Genomic DNA, 12,539 nt, shown 5'->3' with positions numbered 1-12,539 from the left:
CATGATAAGTGCCAGTTTTCTCTCTGCCCTTAGGAAGCAGCAAAGACCAGGTCTGCCCTTAAGCTTTTCCTCACTACAAGGGATGACACCATACCTCCTCCTGAAGCTGTACCCCCCTTTTATACGGTACAGTGCATAACAGTGCTGATCACATGCAAATCCTGCATAAAGCTCAGGTGCTAAAATATTTATTTTGTAGCATGAATTCCTGATAATATGAGAACAAGACTGTATTACATAGTAGCATACCTAAAAGTAAGAACTGAAATAGACTTGCCCATGGTATACTACCCATGATAGTATACCATGGGCATAATTTCAACCCTTTTCAATTTTCTGTGGAAATGCCTCAGGTACATCTTACCCAAATACTGAGTCTGGACTAGTTGCAGGCTTTTTTCCACATAGTGGTAATGGTTATTATCAGGACTGCTCTTCTTCCACATCAACTGGCAATTCCAGAATTTGGAACAGTGAAGTCACATTCCATTATGGTCAGCATCGTCTTCTACACCGCCTAAGAGGTCATCGTGTGGCTTTTTCCCCCGCATGATTGGCTGACTTGGTGCCATTTCAGCCGTACCAGGGTAGAAATCCATTCATTACCCATCCTCCATACGCATGAGCTGTGCTTTTTGAAATGGAAGTGCAATGTTATGATTGTGACAAGCATAAATCCAAACTCTGATTCGGTAAGACGATCTCGCACAGAACAGAAAACGTGTTGTGTCCAAGGAATGTTTCTGATGAGGAACAAAGCCAGTTTTACATCATGCTTGGATACCCATGTGGCTCTCACAGCCATGCTCTTTCTCCCCCCCTTAATTTAATATGCTGTAAGAGCAGCATCATCAGTCCATGACCTTGGCTGTCAGAAGAAAACAGGTACTGGGTCAGGAACCCCTGGGCAGGGCAGAATAGATACAGATAGAGAGCGCAGGGCTCGCTATACCTTGTCCCACTAGACACGGATTAAAGCACTAGCATGCATTTGTGAGAGAGCATCTCTGCGTGTAAGAGTGTGGGTGTTTGTGTGTTCATTTGTTCCTATTAATGTGAACAGTGTGACTGCATTTACTCTGATCATGAGCACAGTCAAATTATCATACATACAGAGCATTAGAGTGGTAGCAGCCTTACTACCTGTACAAAACATCAGATGTTTACTCCATTCACCTGTGTGTCAGTGGAGTGCATTCCTGCCTTTTATTTATGGTGTACACATAAAGCTCTACAATTGTACATGTTATAATCCAGCTGACTCATATAATCAGACTCAGTGTAGCAATCACAGCATTCAGCATTCATACCGCCATAACACATTTATTTAGGGTGTGTATTCCGATAAACGTTGCCTTAGTAACGCACACACACTCTCACAAGAGCTGTTCCTCAGCCATAAATCAGATTACAGAAAGAAGAGACTCAGTGGAGCTGGCTGTCAGCCGGTTTGTAATTAGTGTGTAATTAGAACAAGACTAAACCCACACAGATTTGACAAACAGCCCTGCAGTCACCGAACGGGCGCTGCTTACAGTGCAACGGAGCCGCTCCAGTGGAAGAGGAAGAGGGACAGGGCCCGCACGCGTGATACCCGCAAGCGGTCTCACATGACCTCAGAACATTTCCACTGTCAGGACGAGCGCTGTACTGAATTCAGACTTTGTACTGTAAATCTTCCACCCGAGCCACGTTACACAAATCTCGATCTGTCGCATAAGAAAAACCGGCTGCCGGTGGAAAGTCTTGCGTTCGGCAGCCGACGACGCAGCCCTAGAGAAAGCACTCCCTCTCCGAGATTATAACAAGACACAAGTTTTACACCTGACGCACGTCACCTGGGCAAGAAGAGGCTCTGCTTCCCGCCTCTCATACCAACAATCCACCCCATTAAGGCACAGCAGTCAGCACCACCTGAGGAGAACGCCTTTTGTTCTTCCCGGCAGACAGCTACCGGGGAAACTCGACACAGCTAGGATTCTGATGTGTGTTCATTAAAACGCAAGGATGCGCGGCATACCCTATCTGATGTGTGCCTTCCTTCAACATTAACCTGAACAACAGATCCACCTTTTTTTTTGGGAGGGGGGGGGTTACTGTGAATCCAGCAAGTCATAGAAGAACACAGTGAACCAGAAAAACAGTGCTTCCAAATACAGTGTACATAGCACTTTACAACATGTGTCTATTTACTATTTCCAAAAAAAAACCTTGACACTGAGCACAAATAGACCAGCGCTGAAGGAAGGATTGCAGCATTGCCGTTTTCATTGTTTATTCGCTTGGCAGGTCTGGGGTGAACAACATCGGCTTATATTTTAACATGTTACGCATTCAGACACCTGAATATTTATTGAAGCCATTCAGGTCACATACTTTTCTCAAGGACACAATGGCAGTGGCTCACCTGGGATTCCAGTGAAGCTCCTCAAACACTATGCCACTAATGCTTAATTATAAAAGTCTGTATGGCTAATCATCACCCCCTGATCTTTAGAGCCCATATTAGCGGTATCATAAATGCTACTGCTAGCATTTGATGCTAATACTTGACCTCACGGCAAACCAACTCACTACGCATCCTGATTTCTTCCAAGGTCTGTACCGTTTTCCAAGTCCAAGTATTTTACACATAGTGCCAACCTCTAGCACTGGACAGCAAGCCCTCTCAACACAACAATGGAAGGTTGCATCTTCAGTTATTGACAAGGGAGCACAACACTAGCCCTTCTTGGGAGATCGATGTCCTTGGTTATGGTATCCTACAGCTTTAATCTTAGAAGTGAAAGGATTGATTACAACACAAATTTGCTACTACAATTAATGAACTATATCCATAGCAGGAACTAGCAGCCCAACACTACAGCCATATGGAGAAATATGCTAAAGATCAAACTTTTCCAACTTGGGTAGATTCATATTTTTACAATGACTTGGAGAAAACAGCCAATAATCAATCAATGAGATCATTATTTGATCCACCACCTTTGTGCACTAAAGGAGCAATGAGTACTTGGCTTATTTTCTCTACTAAACTTGCCATAAATTTCAGGCAGAAAATATGCCCCTCTCCTGTGCCACTGTGCATGTTAAAAAGCAGGAAGTACATTTCTATAAAATGAATGTGAGTCACAGGCTAAATGTGGATGACATGTTCTCTCAGCCTCTCCACTACAGACAGTGTGAAAACGTTCTCAACCTCAGCATCCAATTCCACACTCTATGGAAGGAAGAGTGCCTCTACAACAAGAAAAAAAGGCTTCACCAGTGCCTGAAGCACAGCAAAAGCTAAGTGGTCCTCATAGCATGTGCGTGGGGACATGTGTGTGTGTGTGTGTGCGTGTGTGTGTCAGCACACATGTACATATAAATAGTAACCACCCCAGCCTCCTCCGTCAGAACGTTATAAAATGTGTTTATGAAAGGCTTCATGCTGGGCTCAGAAACACCAGTGAAAGAGCAAGTCCAATCCTTTTTAGAATACATGAATAAACACAATCATCTTGGGGAAACAACAGGGACAAGCAGGCAGGCTTGTCACATCGGGCAGTGCAGTGCATCATTTTGAAAGGAAATGGTGAGACTCTGGATGTACTCATGTACGTACTTAGAATCTGAAAGGTGCAGCGATTACTCTCACAGCTCCAAATTCCACAGCATGTGTGAATATGAAACTGCCACTCATGGGGAAAGGCAGCTCACTTCAACAGGTGATTTAGCATTTGAATGCTGTTCCTCAAGTGGAGGTGCCCCCAATCTCTTACCAGTAGTGACACTGACTCTGTTAATATACAAGGAAACTGTAGTATCAATACAAGGGAGGCAACAGTCACTTTTCAACTAGGTGCAGAACAGTCAGACATGTGCACAACACAAAAAGTTCACAGATTGGCATTATCATTGCAAGACCCTAGTCCTAACAGGTAGATGAGGATGAGGATGGGAAGAAGATGACAAGAGGAGGAGGAAGAGTCTCACAAGGAAATTCAGCTAAGGAGCAAAGTGGAGGGGCAGCTGTGTTCTGTGTTACATTCCACTCCTGCTACGCTATTCTACGCTGAAAGAGGAAAGGGACGAAAGACTGCTGCTGTTCATGCATTAAAAAGCTGTTGGTAGACTGGATAACTCCTGCCGTTGTTAAACAGATACTTTGAACCAGACAGTCCTTTTGAAATACAGTGAGAGAGAGAGAGAGAGAGAGAGAGAGAGAGAGAGAGAGAGAGAGAGAGAGAGAGAGAGAGATGAGAGATGTGTAGTTTCTATTTGATTGTTTTTCTGACTGGTTGATTTCTTGTTCTATTTCTTCTTGATTGATTTTTATGCTTTGGCAAAATGTACTTTGTATGTCACGCCAATAAAACACGAAGGCAGAGAGAGACAGCTGTGGAGAGAGACAAAGAGAGCCTGTGTGTGTGTGTGTGTGTGTGTGTGTGTGTGTGTGTGTGTGTGTGTGTGTGTGTGTGTGTGTGTGTGTGTGTGTGTGTGTGTGTGTGTGTGTGTGCGTGCGTGTGGGTTTGTGTTACATGTCTGATGGGATCCAGTGCACGATTGATGAAATCAGGTGACCTTTCTCAACCACAATTCCAGGCAAATTTAAACACAGTCTCCATGGCAACCCCAGAAAAAACCATGTTTCCATGTGGATTGGCTTAACCATTAGCTTACTAAGGAGAGTGATAAACTTTCAGGTTATTGTCAAAACAACATTGTCCCACCTGGAATTCCAACCGATATGTCCAGAGATCAGTAATCTGTCCATTACTGAAATTCTGCCGTCTGCCCTGACATCTCCCCTTTTAAAAGGAAACTAATAACCACTGCTCCACTGGCCAGGTTATTTATTAGTCCAAAAAATCATCTGAAATACCTTTCCATGAACAGAGACTCAGATTCTCTTCCAGCTCCTCAAAATACTGTGCAGTGGGTTGGAATCCTTGGTACTGCTATTCTGCTCTTGAACAATGTGCTCAGTCTGAAATGCTTCAATCAACATCCATTCGTATCAGATAATGTAAGACGTAATCTACAGAAATCACCCCTGATGGGTCAAATGCCTATTGATGTAAATTTGAAGCCTAACTCGGGTATTTTTTTAGAAATGTGTGCCGAACAACAGCTGTTCCAGCACTCTTATTGCTTTGGTGGATTGTATTGTTAGGGCTTGCATCACCTAATGGTAACCTAAGGTACTGTCATTGCATTGGGGAGCCTCTCAGCTGAGAGGGACACTACAGTATTAGAGATCTGCTCAGCCGCAGGTAACAGGAAGCCGAAAGCACCACACTCATTGGGAGTCACCTGCACTGGAAGCCCACTGGAGCAGATGGTCATTAATGGACGCCTGACCGCAAGGCCTGATTCTGGTAATTAATCATCACTCCTTGAGTAAAGTGCATCATTAATCACCACTCCAACCCAGCCCTCACTAATAACACTCTGCCTGTTTCTACACCAAGATTGCATGTCCCCCTGGTCTTGCAGAATAAGAATCAATGGCAATGTGGTGAAAAACAGGCTTTGTAGAGTCTTATAATCAGGGTGTAAGGCAATGCGTAGCCCATGTTCTCCACGCGGATAAATAACTGAATGAAACCCAAACGCAGGCATGACTGGGAGGACACAGAGGGAGCTTGTTTCAGTGCGTGTCAGGAGGACTTCCCAATTAAAGCTATGAATCCCAAGCACCGGTATTAAAACTGCTCATTACATTTCTACAGGGAATTAATGGCATAAGAAAGGAGAGCCAGTGAGAGTGAGCAGAAAGGAGAGGGGAAAAAACAAGCCAGCGGCACCACTTTACCAACATCTTGGAACCTCCAATAAGAATGAAGAATAATCATGAGAGAGGGAGAGAAAGAGTGGGAGAAAGTTAAGTCAATATAAAAGATCAGCTGGTCTCCTAGCAACGTACACAGATGGAGTAAAACAGCACAGTAAATATTGCTCAGTAACCAGCAGGACCTGGAAAGACTGAGTCCGTGAGTCACTTCCACATCCCACGTGAGAGTCACCAAGATGGAAATTCCAGTGTGTGCTCATGACCCGAGCAGCGAACAGTCCGCCTCCAGCATCCATGTTTCTCACCACAGAATCAAGGAAGAAATGGGTCCTTGATATTTATTTGCTAAGCAGATCTCCCAGGCGACCCAGATACACAGAGCTGGTTATTCACAAATGGAATTCAGGTTAAGTACCTTTCCTCTCTCTTCCTATGTCACTGTGCTGGCACTCAGTGGCTGGAGGTGAAGCTTCTGTGTGTGTGTGTGTGTGTGTGTGTGTGTGTGTGTGTGTGTGTGTTGGAGTCAGTCATCGAGACAGACTAACAAGCTCCCTGTCATTCGCCGCAGACAGGCGATTCCGAGGCCTAGTTCTGCTCCGGCGGACGTGCAGCGGAGACGGCTCCCTCTGCCAACGCCGCTGCTTCCATCATCTCCAAAATATTTCCATTACATTCCCCAAACCCGCTCTGACCCCGGCCATCTGCGTACCGCTAAACAGAGGCCTCCGCTGCAAGACTGGACCTGTTGCCTGCTCCCACTCTGACAAGTCCCACGTATGGCAACTTTATCAAGACCAAGCATCACATTCTTCATAAAAGAAAAAAAAATATATAAATAAAAATCTGCCTGTCTTTTGCGTGGGTTTTTGATCCTGTTCCATTTTAATAAGCTCTCTCCCAGAATGTGTGTGTGTGCAGTCTTGTGACTTGGGCTACTGCTCTGTGATTAGATTAACATAGCCTGTGGACCGTAACCTGAGCCAATGCTCAGCCAATAGGTGGCATTACCAAAAGGTGGCACCATGCAGCTTTTGGCACGTATCGGTGCCAGAGTTATTCTGCCAAATCATAACATCTTAGATAATTGGCCAAAAATAATTGAAATCCCGGGTGTCCTTATTGTGCTCAGCAGTGTTAAGAAGTAATACAATTTGTAGTTTTGTCCAAATATTAATCTAATTCTTTAGACAGATGCCAGGGTCTCCTTTTCTGAGGTTTTGTAAGAGGTCTGGAGTGAAAAACTGTCTGGTGCCAATTTGCTATTAAAAGTGTATTTAGAAAGTGCTTCACAAGAGACCCTTGATGGGGCTGAGACGGGCGTTCATGGGAAGCCTGTTCACAGGGGATACTTAGATGTATAAATTTTACAGGTAACAAAGGAGCCCTAGTGTCCTAATCAAAAACATTCTCCATTTCTAAATTTTTCCATTTATCAATTTAACAGCAGCCAGAAACTACTCTGGTGCCGAATCAACTATTGCTATTTTCGGGGATAGGTTAAATGTGAATTTGTATTAGTAATCTCACTGAATGATAAATGAGTATGAAAATATTTTAAGCAGAAACATTGATATTATTATATCCTAAAACGGGTCTCTCTGTAATCTCCTTGCCATTGTCCATCACTGTGCTCCTTGATCATGCCCATATCACATATTTTCCTCATTTTTAAAAAGTCAGCAGTCAGATAACAGAGTCAAATAAAAATATATTGCTGGCACTCCAAAAGAAGCAAAATGAGCACAGTTCTTGGATCCAAGTTCAGCTATTTCTCTTTTGTAAATTGAACACTGTAAACACTTAGGGTGGTCAGGATTCTCCAGAGAACGAGACGCAGTAAAAACACATCTGAGGTCTCATTGATATCCTCATGAATCTGTGCATCAGAGAAGACTCCCCAAATACATCTGCACATCTCCGGCTCCTTATCCCCACGAGACAACGCAGCAGGTTTTTTTCCTTCCGTCATACAGTGTGTGTTATCCAAAAGAGTTTACAAACTTAGACAAACTTATAAATAAAATATGTACTGTGGGAAGAGCTGTGCTGCTGTTTAATCTTATTGGATGAGAATTTCAAACACTCCCTCTCCGCATTTCTGAGGGGAAAAGTTGACAAAATATACTTTCTGTTTTATTATTATCTGAGTTTACCTCTCTGTAATTGTCGGCAGAGTGTACTCATTGGCAAAACAAGAGCAATAAAAGTTACTGCTAAGGTGCTGCAGCTGCTGTTGCTTTGGTGGATGCTCCTTCGATTGAATTTCCACCACCTAGTGGTGAAATGAAGATACTCTCGTACTTTGGGGGAGCCACTGGCAGACAGACAGACAGAGACAGAAAGAGCCAGCAAATGAGTAAGGCTGCTATTTCTGTGGCTGCTGCCTCGCAGCCCCCTCCTCCCCACAAAAGCCATGAGCTCAGCCCAGAAGTATTCCAGCCCCCAAGGCAGTCTGACTGAGTGCTTAATGTCATCATGTTTCAGGAGGAAAAGATGCAGCAGTCAGCACAAGCGGCATCAGCTCCTCACTGCACGCCCACTCTCGGCACACACCAGAATCCAGACACACCTGGGATGGTTCCAAAGTTCTCCCCTAAGCCCATAAGCCCTCAGTGAAAGATCTCTCTGCATTACATCACTGAGGAATCATTGCAGGGTCTGTGAAAGCCAGGGGTCCAGTACGGTAAAGAACCACAGCTCTGCAACACACTCACCAATCATTACCACAGTCAGTGATGTAGGAATAGTTAACTGTTAAATAAACTGAATTTGTGAAGAGAACTGTATTTACTTTCATCCTTCTCAATAGTCTGAAGATATCACTAATTCTGCTGATTTATACAGCAGTTTCAAATCACACTCAAGACAGGTCTGGTGCTATCTGGCTGAGTAGATACTTCTGACTTTCCACCCCCCAAACCGTAAATAGCCTCCTTCTCAACCACGCCCCTTCCTTACGACTACACCCCACGGAGGTCAGCGGGCTCTAAAGGACCTGGCGGCAGCCTGTACACGCGCTGCACCCGCTTAGACGCCATCACAGCTCCAGCGGAATGTGGAGACAGCCCCTGCAAGGGCAATCAAACCTCTTGTTTTTTTTGAATACGTGTATTCTTTTCCCTCCGCTTTCCTGCCGCAGGTAAAAACAAGCCTAATTACAACACGTGGGGGGAAAGAAATTCCTTCAGATGGAAGCACTCCTGGACCAAAAGGAGCCAAACTTCTCCAGAGGAGACAAGCACTCCCCCCAGGGCATCAGGAAATATAAACCATGTTACAGCTCTCATTCACAGCACCACAAGGTCCCCCCCCGCCGTAACCCCGGCCAGCTTTCCTTTTTTCCTTTACCTTCTGCGATGGTGCTCCTGATGCATAGAAGCAACTCTCTCACTGGTGGAATCCTCCCATCAACCAACATTGTTAAAGAGGGAGAGAACTTTCCTTCTTCACTTTCTTTTTTTGTTTATGTTACGATGCCGTTTCCATAACACGGTCAAGGCGAGGTAATCTCCCACTGTGATCTGATACAGAGCAGCCCTGTCAGATCCTACCCAGGCGTATAATTCCCCTTCAATGAAGTGTTTGAGAGGGAGACTAACACTGTCAAACAGCCCCTGACAATCACAAAGATCTCACTCTGGCTCTTCTGATCTAGAGATATCACCAATTAAAAAGAAGAATTTCTAACACACTTCTGGTTCAGTGAATTGAAAATCCTGAACCAGCTGTACACTGTTCATTGTTCCTTTGTCAGTCAAAAAGATGGCCTTTAATTCGTACTGGAAATTAGAATTGATTTATTTATCGGAAGCACTTGTGTTAGCAAGACTTCTGAACATTCACTGTTCCATCATCCTCTTCGACACCAACACGCTCCAGGTACAGCACACTCTGCCCCAAAAAAACTGATCAATCTTACCCTACTCTCTGTCGCCAACTTTGACCACTTTTAACAATCAGGGGAAAGAAACAGTGCTTTGGGAAACTAGTGCAACAATTAGGATAGAACAACAAACACTGCACAGCCCTCATTAATGTCTGTTCCCTCAGACAGCAACTTCCTCTACATTACTGTGGCTATCTGTTCATGCATACACCCAACAATGCCAATGCTTTCCCTGCTGGATACTGAGCATTACACTACAACAATGAAACACAGAAATGCAGTAATGTATCTTATAAATCATGCAAAGACCAAACTACAGTATGTATTAATAAACTACTCATAATGAATGACTGAGAATTCAGTCTCCTGTTTAGACTGAAAAGATACCTGGCGTGAAATGGAAATGCTTATCAATTAGCTGGCACTGGAAATGCTGAAATGCTGGAAAAGGCAGGAGTTCCTACACATTGTCAGTGGCTACATTGATTTGCCATTATTACAATCATTACAATAGAATATAAAAGAATAGCCTATGTCTATAGAATTGGTTACACAATAAAACTCTGGCCATAAATTGAGATCTTTTAATAGATACCATGCTGAGACCTGACTTTTTTTCCCCTCAAGTGGTAAAAGAGTCTCTGGGTGATTAACTGTAAGGGAAACACAAGGACAAATGGCCTGATTCGACATGCATCTTTGGCAAACAGAACATGATAGGAATATCTTTTCTCAGTTTTATACATTTTCTGTTGTTTTAAAATGTATTGTGAGTTAAATATCAGACAGGATACGATGTCACAACAACATCTTAATTAGTCATGAGGAAGAGAACATGAGGAGAGTTTTGCCCTTCCCGCCTGATACCATCTGTTAATAGCCACTGTTTCCCCTTTTATGGAGTCGCTTTGAAGTTTGTAACAAAAACACCACTGCTGCCAGTGAGACTTTTGGGGAAAACTGCATTTTATGCTGGCAAACTGATGGACGGAGCATGCTGAAAACACTGCTGATGAAATCCTGTGTCTCAACCTCTGTAACACTACTGCATCTGCACCCTTCTGCATCACCAAGACTTTCTAACACAGATAAACCATCTTTGCTAATACTGGTAAACAGGTGGCCTGTGTGGAAGACAAAATGTATTCAAATGCCCACAGTTTCCCATGACAATCTTACACAAGTTGCTGAACGCTCTTCATCAGCTCACTACTGCATCCATTTTAAACAGTCACAAAATTAAAATGAAACTGACAAAGCGCAGGAGTGTGAGAAATAAGGTGACGGAAAGCAGAGGCAATGTGTGCTTTTGCCATTAAAATGGGAAAACGATCCTGCAGCACAAATAAGCCCATAAACAGCAAAACAGTGCGAACAGCTGGGTCTACAAGTGAAATTCAGAGAGAGACCGCAATAAGCTCCATTCTAGTGTCTTCTCGGCAGTAAACCAAGCAGACATAATCGCTGAAATGCACAAATAAACACACTGATAAACTGTTGATTTAAATCTCTTTCAGGTTTGCGCGGCAAATTTTATTCCAAAACCACTATCAAAGAGTACCTCCCCTCCTGGCGTTCCCAGACTCCTCATTCGCTGGAGGAGTTCAAAGGGAAACTTCATAAAACTTTAACCAGCGCATGGAAAAATGTCTCCGTGCTCACTCACATGACCTCGGGTTAATTTGGCTAATTACAGCACTCATGTGTCGTCTTGTCTCTCTTTCAGGTGACAGATTTATTTTTCGTTCACCTATGACAATGCCTTGGATAAGCGCACTAGGGAGTGTGGAATTGATCACACTGATTAGGAAAGCCTGGGCATCTGAAACCATCTGCTCTTAAGAACCACGACAGTTGTAAATTTTTAAATAAGATAATGCTTTGGTGGCAACAGGTCAATTTTTTTATAATTAGGTCAAACTGTTACATGATAAGAGTCAAAACACAAACAGCATTTAAAAAAAGAGAGAAAAGAAAAAGATAAGACAGTATTACTCATCCTCCTTTAAAAATCATACTGCAAAGATTAATGGAAAATGATTCATCTGCACATAACCTTGGAAACCGCAACTCCGCTATGTTACCTTATCAACAGCTAATTACAACCCTGGAATCTGTCTGTTCCTCAGCCAACACAGTCACAAAGAACAAGACAAACACACAGGATGGACGAGCTATGGGCTGGTGAGGGTTTGGGGTACTGAAAGCTCAAAGGATGAGGGTTTGATCTTCCCGGTAAAGCTAACCTGGCACGTAGTGTACCACTGTTACCCATTTTCCAGTTTTCCTACTACTGCTTCCAGCTTTTAAAAATGACATAACATTTGCATACTTATATGTATGTCTTCCTGCCAAGAGGCTGTTTATTTCAATACAACAGCACAGATTGCATCTGAATGGCATGTAGACATGGTATAAGTGCGGACCAAAGAGAAGTCTTATATTCAGAAGAAAAAAGTACTATTTTACATCAAGAAAATCTGTGAGGGTCATGCTCATGCTATTCTGTTTAAATGGAATGACAGCTGGTCACAGAAGATGCTGGCGCTATCCATATGAGTTACAGTGTTCAGCACCCCCCTCCCCAAACACACACACACACACACACACACACACACACACACACACACTCCCTCTCTCTCCACAGGCCTTAGTTCCACTGCATTATCAACCTGTGATTTAACACATCTCCCGCAGCTACGGACTACTGCTGCACACACCCCTTATTCAGCAGGAAGTAAGCTACAGCATCCCACCACACAACAGCAAGAGACAAATGTAAAAAGGCACAGAAATAAAACCACCTGTCACTGCTCACCCTGAACTGTCACCACTATGCAGCACAGCATCTACACGCATCGACAGACTGTTTAC

The 12,539-nt window shown here is 43.6% G+C and overlaps 1 protein-coding gene across 1 annotated transcript in view; it reads right to left on the bottom strand.

Annotated features, from left to right (window-relative positions):
• The window catches only part of LOC118784286 (exostosin-1-like), a 67,929-nt gene that overhangs the window by 19,858 nt on the left and 35,532 nt on the right, over positions 1-12,539 (bottom strand). The gene's annotated exons all lie outside the window — the stretch shown is intronic.

The sequence above is a fragment of the Megalops cyprinoides genome, chromosome 10 (genome assembly GCF_013368585.1).
Source record: "Megalops cyprinoides isolate fMegCyp1 chromosome 10, fMegCyp1.pri, whole genome shotgun sequence".
Taxonomy (NCBI): Eukaryota; Metazoa; Chordata; class Actinopteri; order Elopiformes; family Megalopidae; genus Megalops; species Megalops cyprinoides.
The sequence above is the reverse complement of the archived record's forward strand: the minus strand, read 5'-3'. Positions and strand labels throughout refer to the sequence as shown.